General features: G+C 35.6%; 1 pseudogene; it reads right to left on the bottom strand.

The window, feature by feature from the left end:
• Positions 1–7,203: 7,203 nt before the first annotated feature.
• On the bottom strand, positions 7,204–9,935 carry LOC107848881 (annotated as a pseudogene).
• Between the last annotated feature and the right edge of the window lie 15,158 nt (positions 9,936–25,093).

Raw genomic sequence — 25,093 nt, 5'->3', positions numbered from 1 at the left:
AAATCTTTCTACTAAGGTCTAAAATAAACTAAGTTCTCTCACCATGATCAAGCCTAACACTAAATCACAAGATAAAACATGCCAAACCACAATACTAGTCTAAACCACAAGGTTCAATATTCTATATGTTCTTAGAGCTCACACCCTAAGCATAACATGCCTTACCACTTCAATGACTAATTTAAAACTCTTGATATGGATTTACTAGTGCATATTTTATACATCATCTTACACCCAACATGACATTCAAGCCTATCATTAAAACCACATATAACTTTAAGGCAAATGCCCCTAAAGGCATACTCCACAAATTCTCTAGATTAAGCCATAATTTCATCATTCTAAGATCTACAAATAAATGCTAAACTCACAAGAATAAACTAATTTTGAACTTACCGACTTCATTCTTGAACAACCCATCCATATGCCATCCTTAATTCCTAGCTTCAATAATCATCATCAAAGACTTACACTCTCATTTGCAACCATATCTACATCTCTAATCACATAATCATAGCCTACCAAGATCACACTTCTATACTTATATTTTTCCCAAACCATGAGAATAAAATCATAATAAAAAGACTCAACATCTTCAATCATAACTCCTTAACTTAGCTACTGAGAACAACATAGATTATCTAACTAGCCTCTCTCTACCTAGCAACTCAACGTTACTACTAACCACACAATATGCAATAATCCTCAAAAAATAATGCAGCCCTATAGCACCTTGGGCACACCTCTACATCATACTTAATTACGAACACATGATCTTACACTCTTGCATACACTGTTCAAGACTAATAGATCACCTCTATATAACTAGCATTAACCACCGAACCATCAACTGTTCAAACTTAATGTCTAGAGATAAACTTGATTTACAACCCAATATCACACACAATTTTCACTTCAAAACTATAGAACACAACATTGAGAAAAACTAGTACACAATGACAATCGATCATAATCATATGGCCTATCTTATTTATAATCTGTTAACACATCCTCCGTCTTCACATCATTACTATTTACCTATCTTCACACCTAAATTACTTTCATAGCTCTATAAATTTCAACTAAACTTTCTCTTGCCATCTCAGGAAAGCCTAAATTAACGATACTCAACCACTAAGTACTTCCATCAAAACCTATACTTTCCTAGCACAACAAATACCATCAATAACTCTTTTCATACTTCAAGCAAACAACAATCCACCTTAACTAATAATTTCCTTCTCTAACTTTACTAAACTAACAAACAAGGGTATATCACTTCATTACTAATTCAATCATAAGCAAAAATTCAGCTATACATATTCAATAAATCGCCCTTACCACCATTCTTGCCATTACACTTCTAAACCCACAAGTTCAACTAACACAAAACTTTCAACTAAACATTACTACTTCTGTCACTACACAGAAACCCACACTTTCAACTAACACCAGAACAACAAGATAAATAACAAGTTGCTACTGAATCAAAATAGGTCTCCCACGGCTTCACTAGACTTTGGTTTTGTATTTTGAACAAGAAAATTAGATAAATAACAAAGCAACTATGCTAGTGAATTGAAATAGGTCTCACACTACTTCACTAGACTTTGATTTTTCACAAACATAATGATAATAAGATTACATAATACAAGAGATAGAAACTTGACACACAACATTCAACGATCTAAGAATACACCTTACTTTGTCTTAATTAAATAACTCATAAGAACAAGTGTATAACTTAAAATCTGATGGACTTATAGAATACTAGAAGGCTCCTCTCAAGTTGCTTTATGAAACTTCTGCTAGCAATTATAAAAGCATTATTTGGGGAGGAACTGGAACTTGCCGAACATGTTACTTCAAGAACATAGATAGAGAAGTATAGATTATCATTATGGATTATGAGGAGAAATTCAAAATCACATCTAAATCAGGCTTTGTGCACGATTTCTACAGACTAGATAAAGCACTTCAGTTTTCGAAACTCAAAAGTACTAATAGTATACTTTCTAGCTCTCTTATAGTCCCATAACTATCTATGGAGAATGAAGCTCAACTGTTTCTGATACCTTGGAAATAAGGCAGAGATGGCCTGAGTAAAGTAAGATGAGAATCTGTATAAGTTTCTTGGAGAAATTTTCTATAGAACGATTTAAGACTCGAAAGAATGGAGACATTTCCTAAATGCCCTGTAGCCTCTCAAAGAAAAGTACAAACGTCTCCGTACCGTTTCGCAAGACTCTACTAGACACGACTTCATAGACACTCTAGGACACTGGAACTCTGTGCTCTGATAACAAGTTTGTAACACCCCGAAATTAGGTCCTGAGGCGTCACACGGTGCTTAGGGTCACAAGTGACCCCAAGCTAACCCTTTTACTGGCATAACTCATAAGAAACTGAATTAAAAGTATAAATCTATACAAATTTGCAGAAAATAACTTTTTTCTGAATATGATAGATACAAAATTTAATTTACGAGATTACAACTCTGCTTTTACAACCAAAACTGAAATGGAATACATCAACTTCTACTGACTGTCTATGAAGCCTCTACTAGTACTGACTATAGGTAGCTGGGTCATGACTCCCGACTATCCCAACTCAATATGGCTGAATAAAGAAAATACAACACTTCTCGAAATGTATAACTAACTCAAGCCCTTGAATCAAAAGGACTCATCACCTGCTGACTGGATGCTGCGAACTGACTGGATCTGAAGATGTACACTATACTTTGTACCTACATTACGAGACTATGTAGCCCAACACACTGGGTGTGTGTGGGTCAGTACCATGAAAATGTACCGAGCATATGGGGTGCAATGCATATATAAAATAATATCTTAATATCATCACAGTTTATAAAAAATTATGCATGCTGATATAAATGACTCACTTAGCTCTAATTAAAATCATCATAATCATAAGAGAGTAAAATATATCGGGTGAAACATGTGATTCATCATAATAAATCTCAATTCACTTCCATCTCAATTCCAAATCATCAAAGCAATCAAATCTCATAACAATTCTCTTTGGAATATATGTTCATTAAATCTTTTGAAAACAATGACTTTCTCAAACTCAGTCTTTCAAACAAATATGTTTTTATCTCAAATAGAAGAATAATACTTTTCATATTAGATAGGAGAATACACACACACATTGGGAGTCTCTCATAACCGACATAAACCATGTGACCTACATGGAGTCCAACGTCCAACCCATATTGGGGAGATCTGTCCTATCCTTGCCATCGGAGTAGGATCTTAATCTTTTATTCACTAGTGATCAGTATATATAAATCTGTCTTAGGCTCACAACCTACGGGGGCATGTAGTTCTAAGAAAGTACTAATCCTGCTATACCTCCCATTCGGTGCTAAAGACTACTCCCAAACTTAGCTCAGATCTTTTCAAAATAAAATCCACCAATAAATATTTTAACAATTCACAATGGGAGCAATCATGCTACCCCTTTCATAATAAATCAAAAAAAAGTGGATTTCTTTTCTCATCTTGGTTTCAAAAACAACCCTTTTTAAGACCAAAAAATCAAAGCTTCTTTATCATCTCAAATAATTTAAACTCAAGGTTTTTATAACACATGATTTTCTCAAAATAATAATCTCAAATAGGGTTCCAAAAATCCATACATCAATATCACCATAAAACCTTCCAAAGTTTCATACTTTATGACATAAGCACAAAAATAATTACTTAAACCTTAAAATTTTTGCTTTATAATCATACATCTTGGTAAAGAAAATTATCTTTGGGATTCAAATCTCATTGGTTTATTTTACATAATTTCTTAAAGTACAATCCCAATTACGACTCAAGGTCTCATACATCAAAATCATATTAAATTTTCTCAAGATTCATGCTTTTCATCATAAATATATATAACTTACTTTAAAATCTGGAGAATTCAGCTCTATGTACAAAAATGTCATCATTCTCATTCAACTCAACTTCCAAAACGTAGAGAGTATCATAATCTCATGTAAAACCATATAGGGTATAAATTCATGCTTCAAATTCATATCAAAACATGTAAAATCATGTATATTCATAAAAGAAAAATCAATTTGGGTACAAGAACGAAAAGGTGTTCTTATTGAAAAACCCCACATACCTTAAACTTGAAGCTTTGAATGAACTCTTGACCTTGGGACTCTATTCATGAAAATAATGATTGTTTCTTGTAGCCCTCAGAATGGGAATTCCGAATCTCGAAGAATTATTGAAAACTCATGGTTGAATCTTGAGATATTTGAATTTTTAGGTTGAAATCCTAATGAATGTTCTTGGTAATTTTGAGAGAAAGTAAACTTATTTTGGTGGTATGGGAGTTTAATCCCGTGTTATAGACATATATAGGGGTGTTTTGGGCACTTGGAAGTGAGGTATGCAGCGCACAATCCATGGCAGACCTTAAGGTGTGCATCGCACACCTTATGGCAGACATTTAAGTATGACTCGCACTCTCAATCGCACACATTTGATTGGGCGGCGCATTGCCCATCGTACACCCTTACTGCCTCTCATGAAAATGGGCATAACTCTTTGCTCGAGTATCAGATTTTTGCGAAATTGGTATCATTGGAAAGATAATTCAATTATGTACAATTTTATAGATCTTGGAATGAAAAAATCCATGTATATTAAGAGATATACACATTTGAAGTTGACCCTTATAGAATCGAATGTCAAACTTTGGATGAATTAATGGGTCTTAGCTCAACTTTGTTTTAGGTCATTGCTATGAACATTTTCCACCTCTAAACTACTTCATAGACTAAGATAATGATCATGCAACTTGTATTCACATGAGAATCACATGTATTAAAGCTTAGACGCGCAGGAATGATGGTTAGAATTCTAGCACGAAAATACGGGATATTACAAACTTGGTTCAGAAAATTCATTTAACTCCAATCACTTTTATATCTTGTGGTCTTTCCACTATCTTCCAAGTTTGGTTCTTTTCTATCATGGATAACTTCTCCTTCATTTCATCTATCCATTTTTGATCAATTTTTCTTCCTTGTATCCTGCAGGTTCAAAAACAACAACATTGCATCTTTGATAAATATTGGTAGATAAATTTGTGACATTTAAACTCCTTAACACGACATTTATATAATGTCGTCGTATCTCTACTTTCTTGTAGTGACGGTTATATGGGAGAGATAAGAACTTTGTCTTGTTCTTTCATAGAAAAAGAAAGAAAAAATTAGTTAAGGCAATGTGAACTATGCATAACTCTTATAAGCTGTTGTTTTTTTAAAAAAAGATAGTGCAGCGACAAAGGGGTTAAAATGGCTCTCAATGGATTGAAATCTTTCAATATCTTTCAATAACATTTCAATAGCTTTCAATAATTTTATTAATCATTAAGTGGCTTTAAATAGCCAACAAAAATAAAAAGCTGCATAATTTAAAATTTAAAACAACCTAAATTATCTCAACAACTAAAGAAATTAACAAATATTTAAAATTCAAATTCATCTTAATCTAAATAACTTATTTTTCTAAAAACTAGTGCAGTAACTTAAAGCAATTTCTAACACTCCTCCCTTGCTTTAGTTACTGTGATTTAAAACTCCTCCTCCTCAATTTTTGCTCTGGCAGTGGATGCAAATTTTTCAATTTTTTTTTGAACTTGCACATCTTTTAGTTGTTAATCTTTCTCTTTTTTCTTTTTCTTCTTTTGATTCTTTACTGAAAAACCATCAACAATCTTGTGTTGTTTGAAAATACTTTCATACACTTTGTAAAATGTTGTAAGGATTTTTCATTCATCAAAACATCACATAAAGCATAGGTTTTAAGATATGATTTCTTCACAGAACAAATTTGATCATTTTTGTCTATGAAAATTTTTTGGACATTCAAAGAGAGACTGTTGCTTGACATCTTTTTGGCTTAAAATAGCCCTATGTTTTGAAAATAAGCGCGGGTTGAAAAAGGTAACCCTGATGGGTTAAAATGATGCCCTTAGGATTAAAAGGGTAGCCCTTACGGGTTAAAAAGATAGCCCTTGCGGGTTAAAAATGGTATGCTGGCGCTTTGGAAGAACACACAGATCCCGTAAGATCAATGAGGCTCTTTATACCAGTGTTTTTTTTTTTAAAGATGGGGCAGGGAAAAAGGGGTTAAAATGGCTCTCAATAGATTGAAATCTTTCAATAGCTTTCAATAAGCTTTCAACAGCTTTCAATAATTTTATTAATCATTAAGTGGCTTTAAATAGCCAACAAAACATAAAAAATTGCATAATTTAAAATTTAAAACAACTCAAATTATCTCAACAACTAAACAAGTTAACAAATATTTAAAATTCAAATTCATCTTAATCTAACTAACTTATTTTACTAAAAACTAGTGCAGTAACTTAAAGCAATTTCCAACATAAGCAATCAAATCTTGAAGATTTTTTGCTAATATTTGACCCTTCAATTACATTCTTGTGCCAAAAATTGATAATGTTTTGCTAGACGAGAGGGATAATTCGGATGATAAACACCCCCTCATCCCCTTTCAACGAGTGAAAAGGGTGGGTGCTAAGAAAGGAGAGGTTTTTTTTTAGGAAAAATTACAGAAACTAGCATCCTTAAAACTATAATTACAATAAATAGCAACACTTTTTCAAAATTACAACTTATAGCAAAAGTAGCAATATTTTACCCACTTCATAGTAATAGAAAAATATGTATTTTTCAGTTGTGCATATGTATTTATGAGTAATATATATATATTTGTATATGTATTTATATAACAACATTTTACTTAAATACAAATACAATTTGCTATTTTTCGTAATTATGAAACTGTTGCTATAAAAGTTATAATTAAGGCTACGGAGTTGTTATTTCTGAAATTTTTCCCTTTTTTTTTTTATTTAGGGGGGAGGGGGGGCTATATTTTCTAATATGGTAGAGTTTCTGAAGTGATCACCGGTGTGAAGTTTGAAACAAAACCATCTATAAGCAAGAGAATGAGTCTAGGAAAACAGATGTTTTGAGAAACTTCACTTAAGAAATAGTTTTGGACTATCCTACACAAGTTATAACAAGGTTTTCGTTCTCAGTATGAGCTGCAGTTTTGGAACTACATTACAATGCAAAAGTTTACAAATTGATGTCAAAATTATATCTCCTTTCTCTTTTTCTTCTGCCGGTCAGTCACCTTAGTAGGAAGCTGATGTGGTCATCATTCTTTCTTGATATTCCTTCAATTCCTTCTGGTACCTTTCCTTGTCTTTCACCCCATAGTTTTGATAGACTTGTATGTACAGATTAACAATCATTGTCTAACTCTCTCAGCGTCACTATACAGTCTAATTTTTATTTTATTGCTCGAGTCTGATTATCCCAAAAAAGATGGACCGACTTATGAATCTTCACTATCCATGTCGTTCATTGAAAGCGCATGGTCCAATATTATGTAATAATTAGTTTATCATTCTTAATTTTTTACGAATCTTCATAATACAAAATATACTAAATGGTCGATTTGAATATGCTTACCATTTTTTCTTCGGAAGAAAGATTGTTCTAAGATTCTCCAATCATTTTGTGAGTTCCCTCCATTTATGTGGATAAAGAGATTTGAGCATGACATGTTTTTCCGCAAAGAAGAAGTTGTAACCACTCCTATTAGCTTTTGGGCGATTTGGATATCCATTTTTCCTCCTGTTCCTCCGACCTGAATGGTGCTGAGGTAGTGGATTGTAAGGAACAACCGCATTGAAATTTTTAGTAGCTAATTTTGAAGACGATGATGGAGCTTGTTGATGGGGATGGTAAAGAACTCCACTAAGAACTATTCGTGGACACGAAATAACCACAATCAAATTTCGCATCAATTGTCCCTTCTGCTTAGAAACACCTTGACCCTAATAAAACATACAAGAGAATATAACATATCAACCAAGGTGAGCAATTGAATAACGTTTCGAAAAACAGTCAGATGTAAGAAGTATTCTACATTCACTCAAAGTCGTACGAGTCGCACCTCAAAGGGTGTGATGCATGCAGCTGATCCTAAAGCAAATTGGTCATTGTGATGCATTTCAGTAGTTAATAAAGCTATAAATTATAGCATTTTCAATACTCTTTGAACACAATTTCAGCACCATTTCAGCACGGAATTGGCCAATTTTCGATGGCAATTCAGTTAAGATATTTTAATGTGTCAAAACTTATGGATTAATATTTTGATACATATATTTAAAAATAAAATATCTCAAACTCATGACAAATGATTTGTGATGGAAATATAGGTCAATCCTTGTAATTACACATAAAAGTTATCGCACATGGACATAAAAAGACAAAAACTAGCCCTGTACTAAAGGGCAAAATCCTTATAATAATTATTACTTATAAAGTGCAATTTGGTTAGGTAATAGTTTTGATAACTTTTATTAAATGTTTCAATAGATGCTTCAAAACATAAGCAGTTATATGTTGAAACATATGCTAAAAGTATCTCGACCTCATGTCACATTACATGTAGTCACTCCACGATGAGAATGACAAAAGAAGAGACTTGTGATCGAGGTAAAAATTGAATATGTCTAGCCTAATAATAAACACATAAATGTCATCTCATACCCCCCCCCCCCCCCCAAAGAAAATGGGACATTGATGTGGAAAAAATACATATACTTAGAATAAAAGAAATTAACACATGAAATTTACTAACCTGGAACGTCATCATGCCTAAAAATGTAAACTTGTTCAAAAGTGATGAACCAAAGTGAAATAATGTTTCCTCAATGCATATGAAGCACTTGTTATTGTTGGAGAAAACTTAAATACTTAACTCACTTCTCTCCACTTCTTCTCTGCTTCAACCTGTACAACAAAATAATATTTGTATATCTTCTTAAGTTCTTTTTTTTTAATCAGAAGAAAATAAATAACTAGATATATCATATATGAATCAAATAATAATAAGAAGAAAAGTAAAAGGAGAAACATTTACCTTGTCAAAGCCACCCCTTTTTTCACCTCAACATATAAAACATGCAAATCAAGCTCCTTTCTTCCAATCACAGGAACACTTACTTAAATAAAAAAAAAAACAAAAAACAAATCAGTCATTAAAAAGTGCAGCCCCGTGCACACTATGTTGGATCAAGAGAAGTATTAGATCATAACAGACATTAATTAATTAAGTCATCCTTTTCAAAGTAAGCACTTCTAAAATATATAAGGTCAACCTAGAATTGAATCCACCTCATTAGTGGCAAAACTAGGGAGACATGAGTTCATCTGAATTATTTTTGTCAGAAAATTATATCATACAAAAAAATTAAAATAATTGTTATATTTTTTTCCCTATGATCTTTTTGTGTATTTTTTTCTATTTTTAAAAATTATGGGGAATATCCACACTCCTTTGCCTATAAGAGTAAGAATGTCATCTTCCGTCAATATAAGAAGGTAGAAGCTCCGAGGAACTTTTCTTTTAACAAGATGGGTTGCTGAGATGTTCAGTATCCTACACGTACAACTTAAAATTAGCTGGTATGAATTACCAAGAAAACTAAATAATTAAAACTACAAGGGATATTTAATACAAAAAATAAAAAATAAAAAAATTGCCTACGTAATAAGAGGGGTTGTTCTAGTGGTAAGCAACATACAACACCTTCAACCTTGTTCCTTGTTCCATATAGTAAAAAAGAGAAAAAAGAAAAAAAAAACATTTTACCTCCATCTTTAAGATTATCGGTTCGAGTTATCAAAAAACAAAATATGTGAAAGATCAACAGGAAAAAAGAGTTTCTTACATGTACTTTGTACTCAAAACAGAGTGAAAATTCTTGAGACACTGCATGAAGAGAGTTGGATCATTAAGAATTTTCTCATGTGATGCCATTGGTGTTGGGACAATAGCTGCCTGAGACATCATCGTACCACCGGAAAATCAAGAAACAGAGGTAACTTTGTAATGGAGAATACAGAAGGCAAATGAATAAACGATGTAATGAATACAACTTAATTAGATAATTTTGGGTACTTAAGGAAAAGAAATAATTACACACAAATAAGATGTAATGACTACAACTTAGACAATTTTGGGTACTTAAATAAAATAAATAATTACACACAACTGTTGTCGCACATTGAAATAAATCAAAAAAAATCCTAGTAGTAAAAGATCAAAATCCTTGAATTCGTTATTACTTATAAAGTGCAATTTGGTCAAATAACAATTTTGATTACTATTATTAAATATTTTCAATAGATGCGTCAAAACTTAAGAAGTATGTTAAAAGTATCTCGGCCTCATGTCATACTACGCGTGGCCGAAACTAGCTCTCCTCGATGAGAATGGAGAAGAGGAGAATCGGGAAGATCAAGGAGAAAATTGAATAATTTTAGTCTAATAATAGAGCACAAATGTTATCGCATTTCATAGTAAATAGGAGGAAACAAAAAAGATATCTGGCCCAGTACTAAATTAAAGATCAGAAATGCTAGAACTAGTTATTTCTTAAAAAGTGTAATATAGTCAAATAACACTTCCAATTATGATTATTAAATATTTTTTGATAGATATGTCAAAACTTAAGGAGTTATACGTTGGCAAGTCTTTAAAAATATCTCGACCTCACGCGATATGACACATGACAGAAAGTAGCTCATGTAGCTACTCCTCAATGAGAATGGGGAAAGAAGAGACTCGGGAAGATCAAGGTAAAAAGTGATTATGTCTAGCTTAGTAATAACACACAAATGTTATCACATACGGAGTACATTGAAAAAAATCTTTCCTAGTAGCAAAAGATCAAAATCCTTGAACTAGTTATTTCTTATAAAGTGAAATTTGGTCAAATAACACTTTTAGTTACTATTATTAAATAATTTTTTAATAAATGTGACAAAACCAAGGAGTTAGTGTCACGACCCGAACTGAGGCCCTGGCCATAACGAGCAATCCGAACCATGAAGGCCCAGATGCCCATCTAACTTAATCACATACACCATTCACATACAGAAAAGAAATGCGGAAATATAACTGAGTATGGGATCATGACCATGCTTTGAAATCAACAAAATGTTAAAGACTGCAAATCAGCAACATCTAAAATAATATCTAACTCTGTCTGCGAAACCTCTACTACATATGAAACAAAGTTATCTGAAAACTGGGACAAGGCCCCCAGTAGACAAAAACCATAAATAAATATCTGAAATTTAAACAAGCCTTCTGAAACATAGAACGCTCACCAATTGAACTCTACACTTCTGGAAAGATCTACTGCTTAGCCGGACCGCTAGATTCAATACAATAGTACTGGTACGCAGATCAAACCCAAAATAATATTTAATATTAAACATATATGTGAGCAATTTAAAAACAGTTCATAAATATGCCACATAGTAAAAGTCACATAGGCGTGGTTAAAAAACTCTGTAAAACCATCTAAACTCTATGACATACTCTTTGTTTTACTTCTCCGCTAGGTGGTGTACCCTACAATTCTATAATTCCACGGGCTATATGAAATCTGCCCTTAACTCGACAGCCAAGCCCCAACCCAAGCTTACTACAAGGGTCGGAATCTCTAAATCTCTAATACGCCACAGGTCCGTCGCCAGCGTACAAAAGTAACATACCTATATCGGCAAAAAATGATTTTAGGCTATGAGTCCATTGACTCGTGCCCTTTTCGGGTAACCACCTAACCCTTTTTAAACCCATTTTTAATTCTTTACAACATGAAATCTTTGAAAATCAAACTCTGAAGACTCTGTTATGGCATTAAAAGCTAAACTTGGTCCATCATAACTGTTCCCCAAGTCGCCACAATAAGAAAACTTCAGGAACTAACCTAATTCCTCATCTCCCCCTTAGATCAAAGTCACAACTCTCAACATAAAAGATACATCACCATAAACTTAAAATCTAACTCTCCCTAATGATCTATACCCCGAAGGCCTTTCTTTTCTATAGATGTTACTCTTAACTTTCGCTAACCATTATAGCCATCACTCTACAACCCCCACTCCCATTAATGTACACATTCACACTCCTTATCACCAAGGGATATCAATATGTACATAATACAACTCCTCTCAATAATTTAACATAAAGGCACTAATTCCTTTTGGGACGTCCCCCCCCTCAGGGATACTAATCAACTTCCTCTAACCCCAAAGTCATCAACTCATGACTAACATCATTATGGGAATGGACATCCCCGTTTCTAAACACTTAACACTCTGTCTTTAACTCCTTAGAATACCCACATTACACCTCTAATCACATAACTTACAACTTAACAAACTTTGTAAAACCATACCCAAGGCTCATATTGCCTACCAATATTTCCTCAATTCAATTCTAACGATACCAACTCCTCCATACTACAATTTAGAACACAACCCAGATATGTAAAACACATATACACATAAAAGAGAAACGTCCTCTTTCTAAGTAATCTCTAAAGTCATTGATTTCCAAGAACGCTACTCTCAACTTTTGATATCCTCTACTGTCATCAACCTACAACATCCAGTCTCATGAGCATACACTTCCTCACTTCTTATAACATAAAACTCCACTCTCTACTACTTAACCTTCTAACATATGATCGTTAAATGCATAATTCATATCATAAAATCTTACCTAATGTCATACTACCAGGGTGAAACTTATTCTTATATAATTGCACCCTTATCCACTTAATGACTCACCCACAAGTTATCATTTTTGTAGACACATAATTTTGTCCCGTCAAAAATAATTCTTACTCCGTTATCATGCACTTTAACCTTGTCTTATAATTTTCTTCAAGAAAAAAAAATAAAATAACCAATTCATTTTATTTATTTATTTATTTATTTATTTATTTTTGTCTTTATCCAAATGACAAATCCCAACCAATTTTATCTTCTCTTTTAAAACCTCCCAACAACCCACCCAATCAAAAATGGACATCTAACCCCTACCACTTCTACCCCACCACACGTGACCCCCTCACTTCCGTTTTCTTGCCCACAGAGAAAGAATTTTATACCAAGACATTAGAAAATAAAAAGAGGAAGTCTCCAGGAAAGGGGAAAAAAGACACCTTACTGGTAGACCCCATAATCCTTGAATATAAGGCCATTTCTTGGATTTGAAGAGGGGATTCATGGAAAAAAAAAAGAAAAAAAGGGGACCCTTTTCCATTATTGAACATACAGAATTCCATTTCTTCCTGGAATCACACGACAGTAGCCATGGATGAACTCCATTTTTCTTTTTCTTCTCTACGGCATACATAACACTCAACTTCACTAAATACACAGAACACTACTAGGCATATACTCCATTTTTTTACACTTGATTAAAGAATAGGAACAACACCCAAATGATGATTGAGAGCTAAAATAGAAAGAAAAAAGAGTGTTTGGAGAGAGAGATGCAAGAAGGAGAATAGAGAAAAAAATAGAGAAGATCTCAAGAGAGAGAAAGTTGGTCGGAGTGAGGGAAATAGAGAAGGTACCATTTTCTGGTTTAAATCAATTTTGGTATAGTTTCGAGTTCGGGTTTGGTGGGTTTTGTAGCAATTTTTGTGTTGGTTCATCGTTCTTCATACTAGATCGAGGATTTAGTTTTGGATCTCAATTTTTTTTCATATCTGATCTTGGGTTCGAATTGAGGTTCCGAATCGAGGTTATTCAGCACACGGATTCGTCCTCTCGATTAACTGATATTTGCAATAAAATCCTAATTGAGGTCCAATTCTATCTCCCTTTTAATTTAACTTAATTTTGGGTGATTTGTGTGTTTGACATGCTTGAATTTTGTTGCGTGTGGTTGATGTTGGATTAGATAGTCGAAGAATTGGTGAATTAGTTTTGACAATGAAATTGGGGAAGATGGAAATTGAAAGTTAATAAAAATAAATATTGTTGTGTTTTGATTCATTTAAATTTGAAATGGTTATTAATGTCATTGAACTCGATAGTATCATGTGTTATGCCGAGAACTGATAGGCAATTCTTAGATTTTGGTAGGCCAATTTAGAAATGGTGAATTATGGAATGTTTGGAATATGTGTTGAATGATTTTGTTTATTGCATTAGGATTTAATTGTATCATTTGGCCAGAGAATACCCCAAAGTACTTGTATTATTTTATCCGGGGAATGCCCCAAAGTATTTTGTACTTGGAGGACGTCCGTGATGAAGGCCCGCGGCGTCGGGTAAAGCAAGGGAGCATAGTGAAGATTAGTATAGGTTAGATAGGATTTATTTCTTTGTATTTCTCTATTTTGGACTGCATAAATTGGATTGAACATTACATTTTTTTGAATTTATTTTGTTTTGTTTGTTTAATTGATTATTTTACGTGTTTTGTGTGGTTTGTACATTCGTAGTGTCAAAATTAGCTGATACGCTCCACCAAGCGACCGTGGTCGAACCACAAGATCGAGAGGTTCCTAACACCTTCACCTCGGTCAACAGAATTCCTTAGCCGGAATCTCTGTTGGCAAATTAGTCTTTTTAAGAGTAAAATCATTTCGAAAAGGATTTTCCAAAGGTGACTTGGCACACCGGATTATGCCAAGTGGCGACTCTGAGTTTGAATGTAAAAATAATTCTTTTTCAAAGTAAGAGTCATTTTTTTGTCACTTACTAATAAAAACCCTTTCAGACTTAAAACAAATCTTTTGGAGTACAAAAAAGGGGTGTGACAGCTCTGGCGACTTTGTTGGGGACCAATTTTAGAATTCGAGCTTATTTTTGGAGACGTATCAGCTTTGTTTGGCATTACAAGTGTATACACATTGTTTGTGATTTTTATTTGTGTTATTGTTATCGTTTTCGTGTATTTTTCGTGCTCTTTGTTTACAGTATTTATCATATGTGTTACCGCTTTTATATCTGGCATCATGTGCATTACTCGAGTCATTTTTTCTGCAACAAGTCTGTAGTACACATTGTGTACATGACCTCTAGTTGAGTCACCCTTATCTTAGGGGGGGAGCCATTGGCTGGAATGGAGTGGAAAGCAAAGCAGCCACTATCGACCATACGCTCCCCAGAACAACGTTGTTAGTAAACTTCAACGTAGGTCAGCCTTTAGGTCATGCTTATGTGCATCATATTCAAGACCTAGCAGGGCCCACTTGGCCTTTTGTAGGATACTCACCTCTAAAGCATCTCTACGTGCTAAATGTTGTATATTTGAGGGTAACGTGGTCATTTGATGGACTGATTTGGGGAAAACATATGTTAGAAGTAAAGTGTGTGGCAGGAAAAAATCGAAAAAAAGAGGGAAAAAGAAAAAAGATGAAAAAAAAGAGTTTCGTAGCTTTTAGTATTCTTTATGGCTTTTGTTTTTTCACAATTCAAAAATTCAAAAAGATTTCTTTATTTTCTGCACTCATTTGTTCAAAAATCAAAACATCAAAAAGATTTCTCACTGTCTCCTTTAGCATGCATTCATAATTCAAAATTTTCAAAAAAAAAAGATTTTTTTTTTTGAAATTTTTATAAAAGAAAATGAAAAACGGTAGAAGTTTTGTACATTTCATATAGTGAAAATACCAAAAATATTTTCCTTCATAATTGTTGGTGTCAGTTTTAGTTGAAGGTTCTAATTAAAAACCCCCCAAAAAATTATTCGTTTGTCTTTGGTTGTGTCTCTTAAGTTAGGGTCAATCTATTAGTTAATCATTAATTGTCCAATCTGGACCTCGTCCCTCGGGGCGGGATACGTATGCAACCCTCGGTGGGTCCGGTAATCTTTATTTTAGCCTTTGTCTTAGCCTTAGCCTAGGTCTTTCTCCTCGTAATCTAGTGTTATTAGTTTGTCTTAGCAAGTGTGTTGATTTTATTCAGTGGTACTATTCAGCGATTTGGAGTCATAAAGTGGTCTGTCCCTTTGACATATGACTGCGAAAAAGTCCCAAGGGTTGGGAATCTTTTGCTCTTATAGAATTTTCAAGTTGATGTCCTATGTGTTACTACAAGATGGATCAGTCGACAAAGTCTAGAGTCATAATGGTTGTCAAGGTGCCCAGAAAGTTAATCAAATGGTGGGACATTTTTTACTATGTTGAACAGTAGGAGTTAACAAAGAAGTTAGGCGCTCTCACTTCCCTTCTAGAACTTACGCCCCGCCCATATCTGATCGAGGCTATAGACTTTTTAGGACCCAGGTTATTTGGTGTTTAGGTTTGGAAATTATGAAATGACGCCCACTCTGGCAGAGATATCTAGTTTCTGTAAATTGCCTTACATTAAGAAAACAATGATTCGGGCACAGACTCATTCTCCCATATGGTTTCTTCATGGTTATGGTTTAAAGGCCAATAACCACCTGACATATCTTAAACAATATTGGGTCTCCTTTGATTATTTGTATGCTCGGTTTGGGCCCTTAGATGGTTTTGATTGCTTTTGGGATGAATTTTATACAACTAAGGAAAATTGGCAGAAACGTTGTTTATAAGTCTTCACCTTCATCTTGTTGGGCATTTTAGTGTTCCTATTAGAAGAAAGACGAATTAATACTCATTTGTAGATGGTGGTGATGGCCTTATTTCATGAAAAACTAGGGGAAACATTCACTCTCGTACCTATGATCTTGGCAGAAATATATAAGCTTTAATCGAGGTAAAAGGAGGGGTGAGATTCTTCTAAGGGAGCAACCTGATACTGTAATTGTCGATGACGGAGCACTTGCATACGCCTTATTTGATTAGGTCAGATGCAATTGATCGTTGTATGTTTGAGCGAGTGGAAACCATGAATCATAGAATGTGTTTCAAAAAGTTCTTGCTGCCAATAGGGGCCGATACTTGGATTAAATTTCTTGAGTCAAGATCTGAGGACAACATTCTGTGGAACTATCTCTGGTTTTGTCCAAAAATAATCCTTTGTGGTTGTCGGATACGACCTCTTTTAGTTCTTTTAGGGATCAATTTCGCCAGACCGTACTCTCCTCTTAGGGTAATGCGCCAATTGGGTAGACTGGAAGATGTTCCACCAGTAATGTATCTCTTGAAGGATGTTGAGCATTTTAGGGATCGAGCCTTAGACGAGAGTAAATATGAAGAATTCTAGAATCACGAAACACAGCTAGGCGTGAATACTCTCCAAGTAGGTTCAGATAATCCAGGGTACACCCAGGAATACAGGCTCTGGCTTTAATCTATACCTCGGGGTGTCAGCAGGCCATTACCGGTGTAGCTTAGAGGAAGAATACCAGAAGAATGCATTGTTGATAATAGTCAGGATGAAAATGCGGGGGCCAAAGTGGAGACACTGAGAGTTCAGTTAGCAGATTTGTTCAAGACTGTAGAAAGGTGTCAGAATAATCTTTCCAGGTGCACTCCCCATGAGGCGGGAATACGGGCCAGAAGCTTTTTCCCAAATATCAAGGTGTCTTTACAGGATACGCTACAAGTTTGGGTAGGAGAAAGAGAGCTTCAAAAGTAGGTCCATATCAGCCAGGGTCATCACGCAGAGCACCAGTTTAAAGGAGCAATTCCTATCTTTTGTTTATTTTGAGTCTTTTACTTTTCTGCCTTGTAGTATTGTGTCCTTTTTAAGTCGGTGTCAAGTTTGTTTTAAAGTTAAGAGTCTTTACTAGGAGTATTACACATGTTATCTTATGGGTCTTGAATGTTGTTTATTCTTTGTTGATCGATTTTTAAGTTGTTAGATTCGAAGTTTGGTTTGTCGTCTCTTTTATGAAATGTAGTGAAGTTGCGCAGTTTTTTCCTTTTCTGTGTTCTTCGTCAAAAAGAAATCAAATAAGAAATCTTCAACTTTGTGGTGTTTATGTGTGTGCATTGCCCGAACTATGCAAGATCTGATTCATGTACAACATGATACGTAGGCAACCTACTTTTGGGTTTGATCCAATCATTTTGTTTCATTGTTTTTCATTATTTTTTATCTCTTTTAAATAAAAGCAAAAGCCATAAAGAATGATAAAATAAAGGTAGATAGCGAGAGAAGAAAAGAAAGAAAGGATGATGAGATAAGAAAGCGAAAGAACAAAGACTGATACAAAAAAAAGAGGGAAATGAGGGCGAAACAAAATAGGTGTGTCCAAAGGAAAGAAGCAAATGAGAGTAGATAGAAATTGGGATGATGTTAAAATGACCTCGCTACCCTCAAAGGCTGAAAGAAATGAACATTGAATCTAGAACAATTTCCCCAATGTGATTCCCATTCTTGTTGAATGGCCTAATCCTAAAGGGTGTTGTCTTTGATGAGCATGTTCTTTTAGATAACAGAGGTTGGTTTGCAGCACTCTGGCTAGTCACCCATACTTTACTAGATCAAAAGCAAAGCTCGGCATTGCTAGCAGGGAGATTGACAATTCGCTCATTGACCCGGACTAGGATCCCAGGGAAAAAAGTTTAGAATGTAATGATGAGGTAGTAAGGCTCAGGCAACAATTGATAGATTTGCACCGGGTGTAGGCTAGCGAAATGCCTCCTCCACCACTACCTGAAGATATCGGGAATATCTCTAGTTGCCCACGGCTCTCTCATGCATAATTCTCTGCTCCCACTGAGTCACCTGAGCACGCGCCAGGATTCACTCCGCAACATTATTATCCTAGCACTTCTGTGTGTACCCTTGGCAGCTCCCCAACCAAGACCCACTGATCAGCCGGTGCCATCTATCACACCAGTGTTCATGGCTCCGCCACCACCTGAAGCTCTCGCATATGTTGTCCGTCCGGCAATGGTGCTTCCTTGGTCTGCAAGTGAGCCAGTATTGAAGGTTCCAGATAGTCAGTATTATACCCTGAGCCTACTTTGAGAATGAATAAACCGTATGGGTGCACTCAGCCACCTGCATTTCCATTTGATATGGAAAAACCTATCACAACAGAGGAACAGGAGGTCATAGCGCAGAAATTGAAAAGTTTGGAATAGGCCATGAGGAATTTGTAGGGCACGGAGGTTATAAGAGTGTTTCCTATAAAGATATTTTCATGTTCCCAGAAGTGAACCTTCCCCTCAGTTTTAAAATGCCCAAGTTCGAGAAGTACGCTGGGCATGGTGATCTTATGGCTCACTTGAGACGTTATTACAACTAATTAAGGGCTGCAGGGGGATGGGAAGAGTTGCTTATGGATTTCTTTGGCGAGAGTCTTTCTGATATGGCTTCAGAATGGTTTGTCAATCAACATATCAATAAGTGGAACAGCTGGGATGACTTAGGTTCTGAGTTTGTCCAATATTTTTAGTATAATGTCAACCTGATTTCGGATGAAAAATCTTTGGTCAACATAAAGAAGAAAAGCACTAAAGGCTTTAGGAAATACGTGATAAGGTGGCGTGAACAGGCCTCCAAGGTAAAGCCTCAAATGAAGGAGAGTAAGCTAGTAGAGGTCTTCATTCAGGCATAGAATAAGACCTATTTTCAATATTTACTTTTGGCAATAGGAAATTCTTTTATTAAAGTCCTCAAAATGGGAGAGATGATAGAGAAAGAAATCAAAACCAGCCGAATAGTGAGTTTTGCCACATTGAAAGCCACCACACAAGTGATTCCAGGTGGATCTAGTGCATTTAGAGGTAAAAAGAAGAAAGAGGATGTGGCGACCATCGTAGTTAGAACCCATTTCTATCCCAAAAGACCGCCTCGCCCCTATCCCCAATCCCAAGCCCAAGTCTATGCTTAAGCTCCATATATTCCTCCTCACCATTACTACCCTCCACAAAACCTATTATATTCTATTCTACAACCCCCATACCCAGTATATAATGTGCAGCCATATGCCCAAACCCCTTCTTACTTGCAATGGCGCGCGCAAGCTCCACAAAATCATCCATCAGCTTCACCAAATTACCAAAACCCTTCTAGACCTGGTTTCCAACCTAGGCCCGAGTACAAGAAAAAGAAGGCAGTCAAAAATTAGTTCACACCTCTTGGGGAGTCATATTCTAGCTTGTTTGATAGGTTGAGAAAGATGAAGGTCTTAAGCCCAATTCAAGGAAGGCTTACAAATCCACCTCCGAGGAATCTAGATTATTCTTTAAGGTGTGCGTACTGTTATGACATGCTAGGCTACGATATCGAGAAATACTGGCATTTAAAGAGAGTTGTCCAAGATTTAATTGACATAATCAGATGTTGGTCCAGGCCCCGGAGGTTCCAAACATTAACCAAAATCCACTGCTAACCCATTCTGAAACCAATATGTTAGAATTGATATATGATGGGAAAGATTCATCAAGGTGTTATAAGCCCATTGTCAAGATATAGACCAATGAGGAAAAATCGATGAATATAGCTGATTCGTTGAAAGAAATGTCATTAAGCCAGGAAGGAATGGGAAAAGCTAAAGTCTAAGAAAGCACAAAGAAACCCGTGATCACAGTGAAAGGAGTTGGAGTAGTCATTGGTTTAAGTCAAGAAAATCCTAAGTTAATGGTTATAGGAGCTCTATGTAAGCCTATATTGACTGTGAAAGGAGCACTTGTGGAACCTATTATCATCAAAACGGTGACCCAACCTCCGATAGTTAATACAAAAAAAGTTCCCTGGAACTATAAGCGGACTGTGATGACCTATCAGGGGAAGAATATAGTGGAAGATGTAGATGAGGTAGGGGGTTTGAGTCGGTCAGGAAGATACTTCATGCGTGAAAGTTTAAGGATGTCCAAGCCAATTATGAGTGAACCTTCATCTATCAAAAATCCTATTACCAAAGAAGAAGTCGAAGAATTTTTAAAAAATATGAAGTTGTCAGAGAACTTAATAATAGATCAGTTGAAGAAAACCCCTACTCAAATTTCCCTGTTATCTTTGTTGTTGCATTCCAAGGAACATCGTGATATTATACTGAAGGTATTAAATGAAGTATATGTTCCTAGGGAGATTACAGTAAATAAGCTGGAGAAAATGGTTGGAAAAATCTTCGAGGTCAATTGGATCAGATTCTCTGACGATGAGTTGCCTGTTAAAGGTACGGGGTATAACTGGGGTCTTTACATTATAGTGAAGTATGAAGATTTCTACGTCACTTATGTCATGATTGATGGAGGTTCAGGTGCAAATTTCTACCCTATTTCTACTTTGCAAAAGTTAAATATTGGTGCTGAGAGGATCAGGCCCAACAATGTATGTGTCAGGGCTTTCATTGGTGCAAAAACAAACTCCATTGGCTAAATAGAACTAATGTTGATTATAGTGCCTGTTGAGTTTGCCATAGAGTTTCAAGTATTGAATATAGAGTCCTCTTACAATCTGTTATTGGGAAGATCGTGGATCCACAAGGCCAAGGCGGTTGCATCTACATTGCATCAAAAAATCAAGTTTGAGCATGACAGGTAAGAAGTAGTTATTCATGGTGAAGGAGATTTATCCATCTACGAAGATTCTCCCTTGTCCCTTGTTGAAGCAAAAAATGTAGAAGAGACATTTGTCTATCAAACTTTTGATGCAGTGCCAGTATATCATATCCTTGAAGGACAGGTTATCCTGGGACCACAATTGCCTTCTGTTTCTATCATGATGGTGAGTGAGCTTTTGAAATATGGATTTGTGCCAGAGAAGGGTTTGGGAATGTCTCTGCATGGTATCGTTCATCCCATATGTCTGAGAGAGAATATGGGCGCTTCTGGTTTGGGATTTGAACCTATGGCTGAAGATTTAAAGAAGGCCAAGGGTAGGAAAATGGAAACATGGTCACTCCCTCGCCCAATGCCGCTACTCAGTGAATCATTTGTCAAGAGCGATGTCACGAAACCTATAGAATTTGAAGCTGAATTGGTTGATGACTTCCAGAACCTACTGACTGATGTTGACATGGTTAAAATAGGAGAGGGTATCAATAAGGCGGACATGCTGTTCATAGGTCCTGAGGTCCAGCTCAACAATTGGAAAATCACTCCTCTCCCTATTAGGAGGGAGCTTTGGTAGTTCATTTTGTTTTTCTTTCTATTTATCTGAATTATTCCAGGGTTATAATTCAAAATTTAGCTTGTTTACATTATGATGTCAATTGTATTTAAACCTTCCTATCTTTCCCTTTTTAATAAAATGCAATATCCCCTTGTTTTGTGTCTAATATATTTTGATTTTGTCTTTTTCTTTATACAGTTCTCTTTATGCTGATTTTAATGACATGACATACATGCAAAATTTTCAGTCTGATCTTAAAATCCAAGCTAATCAAGATATAATGAAGCAAGAGGGGGAATATGATAAAGAAGAGGCACTCTAAGCAAAGAGTTGGAACAGTTTGAAGACAAGACAAATCCTAATTTGAATGAAACTGATCCAATCAATCTAGGGAATCAAGAAGATATTAGGGAAACTAAAATTAGTATACATCCTTTCTCGTAGCTAAAAGATGGATTGATTCAAGCATTAATTGATTATAAGGATGTTTTTGCATGGTCTTATGATGATATGCCTAGTTTAAATACTGAATTAGTGGCTCATAAATTGCCAAATGATCCCATATTCCCTCTGTAAAACAGAAGTTGGGGAAGTTTTAAACTGATTTAAGCATTAAAATCAAATAGAAAATCATGAAACAACTTGAAGCCAAAGTCATTCGAGTGGCTCGTTATCCTACGTGGTTATCCAATGTTGTTCCTGTCCCAAAGAAAGATGGAAAAATTTGAGTATGTGTTGATTACCGTGATTTGAACAGAGCAAGTCCAAAGGATGATTTTTCACTGCCCAACATCCATATTTTGCTGGACAACTGCGCTAAACATGAGATTGCCTCTTTTGTGGATTTCTATACCGGATACCATCAGATCATTATGGATGATTAAGACGCGGAGAAGACATTTTTTATCACACCATGGGGGACCTATTGTTATCGAGTGATGCCGTTTGATTTGAAGAATGCTGGAGCAACATACATGAGAGCCATGACCACTATGTTTCATGATATGATGCATAAGGAGATTGAGGTCTATGTAGATGATGTGATTATTAAATCAAAAAGTCAGGCTAACCATGTTAAAGATTTAAGAAAGTTCTTTGAAAGGCTTCGCAGGTATAATCTCAAACTCAACCAGGCAAAATATGTATTCGGAGTTTTGTCTGGAAAGTTATTGGGGTTTGTATTCAGCCATTGGGGAATTGAATTGGATCCTTCGAAACTCGAAGCCATCTAGGATTTTCCTCCACCCAAAAATAGTACAGAGGTGATGGGTTAGCTGGATAGATTGAACTACATTAGTAGGTTTATTGCTCAACTCACAACCACATGTGAGCCCATTTTCAAGTTGCTGAAAAAAAATGTTGTGGCAGTGGTCTGAAGAATGTCAGGAAGCGTTTGATAAAATCAAAAGATATTTTTCAAATCCGCCCATGTGGTCCTTTGATCTTATATTTATGAGTCATGGATAATTCTTTCATTTGTGTCCTGGGTCAACATGATGTCATAGGTAAAAAGGAGCAGGCTATTTGTTATCTTAGCAAAAAGTTCACCGCATATGAGGCCAGTTATACTCTTCTTGAAAGGGCGTGTTGTGCCCTAACTTGGGTACCATAGAAGCTGAAGCATTATCTTTCATCCTACACTACTTATCTCATCTCCCGCATAGATTCTTTGAAGTATATCTTTCAGAAGCCTATGCCGACCGACCGTTTGGCAAAGTGACAAATATTGCTTACCGAGTTCAACATTATATATGTGAATAGAACCACTATGAAAGCCTAAGCCTTGGCAGATCATCTTGCTGAGAATCCCATTGATGAAGAGTACGAGCCATTAAAGACATATTTTCCTGATGAAGAGCTGTTGTGTGTTAATGAAGTCATTATAGATGCTAATCCAGGTTGAAAGTTGTTCTTCGATGGAGATGTCAACATAAAAGGAGGCTGAATAGGTTCAGTTCTTATCTCTGAGGCAGGGCAACATTTTCCAGTAATAGCGCAACTTCGATTTTATTATACTAATAACATGGCAGAATATGAAGCTTGCATTCTGGGTTTGAGGCTAGCTGTTGATATGGGAGTCCAGGAACTATTAGTGTTGGGAGATTCAGATTTGCTCATCTATCAGGTTCAAGGTGATTGGGAGACATGAGATTTTAAGCTAATACAGTATTGACGATGCCTGAAGGATCTATGTCAACGATTTATGTCTGTAAAGTTTAAGCATATTCCAAGAATTCACAATGAGATTGCTGATGCTTTGGCCAATTTGTCTTCAATGCTCTAACACCCTGATAAGGCCTACATCGATCCAGTGCATATACAGAGTCGTGATCAACGTGCTTATTGTAATGTAGTTGAAGAAGAGCTTGATGGCGAACCTTGATTCTTTGATATCAAGCAGTACATCCAGTCAAGAGAATGCCCGACACATGCCACCAATGATCAAAAGAGGACTATTAGGCGTTTGGCTAGTGCATTTTTCTTAAGTAGGGGAATCTTATACAAGAGAACCCCAGATCTGGGACTTTTGAGGTGTTTTGATACAAACGAAGCTTCGACAATCATGGTTGAAGTTCATTTCGGAGTATGCGAGCCTCATCTGAATGGTTATGTCTTGTCTAAGAGGATTCTCAGAGCAGGTTATTATTGGTTTACTCTAGAGAGGGATTCTATTCGTTTTGTTCAAAAATGTCATCAATGTCAGGTACACGGTGATCTGATATGTTCTCCTCCTGCTGAATTGAACACAATGTCTGCTCCATAGCTTTTCATAGATTGGGGGATGGATGTGATCGGGCCGATTGAGCCGAAAGCGTCAAATGGGCATAGATTCATTTTTTAGGCCATTGATTACTTCACAAAATGGTTAGAAGCAGTAACTTTTAAGGAAGTGACAAAGAAGGTGGTAGCAGATTTTATTCATGCCAATATAATTTGTAGGTTTGGAATTCCTAAGATGATCATTACAGATAATGCTGCCAATCTGAATAGTCATTTGATGCAAGAAGTGTGTCAACAGTTTAAGATCGCACATCGAAATTCCACTCCATATCATCTGAAGGATAATAGCGCTGTGAAAGCCGCCAATAAGAATATCAATAAGATAGTGCAGAAAATGGTACAAGGGTCTAGACAATGGCATGAGAAGTTGCCATTTGCATTGCTGGGTTATCGTACTACTGTTCGCAC

The sequence above is a fragment of the Capsicum annuum genome, unplaced genomic scaffold (genome assembly GCF_002878395.1).
Source record: "Capsicum annuum cultivar UCD-10X-F1 unplaced genomic scaffold, UCD10Xv1.1 ctg4787, whole genome shotgun sequence".
NCBI lineage: Eukaryota > Viridiplantae > Streptophyta > Magnoliopsida > Solanales > Solanaceae > Capsicum > Capsicum annuum.
The sequence above is the reverse complement of the archived record's forward strand: the minus strand, read 5'-3'. Positions and strand labels throughout refer to the sequence as shown.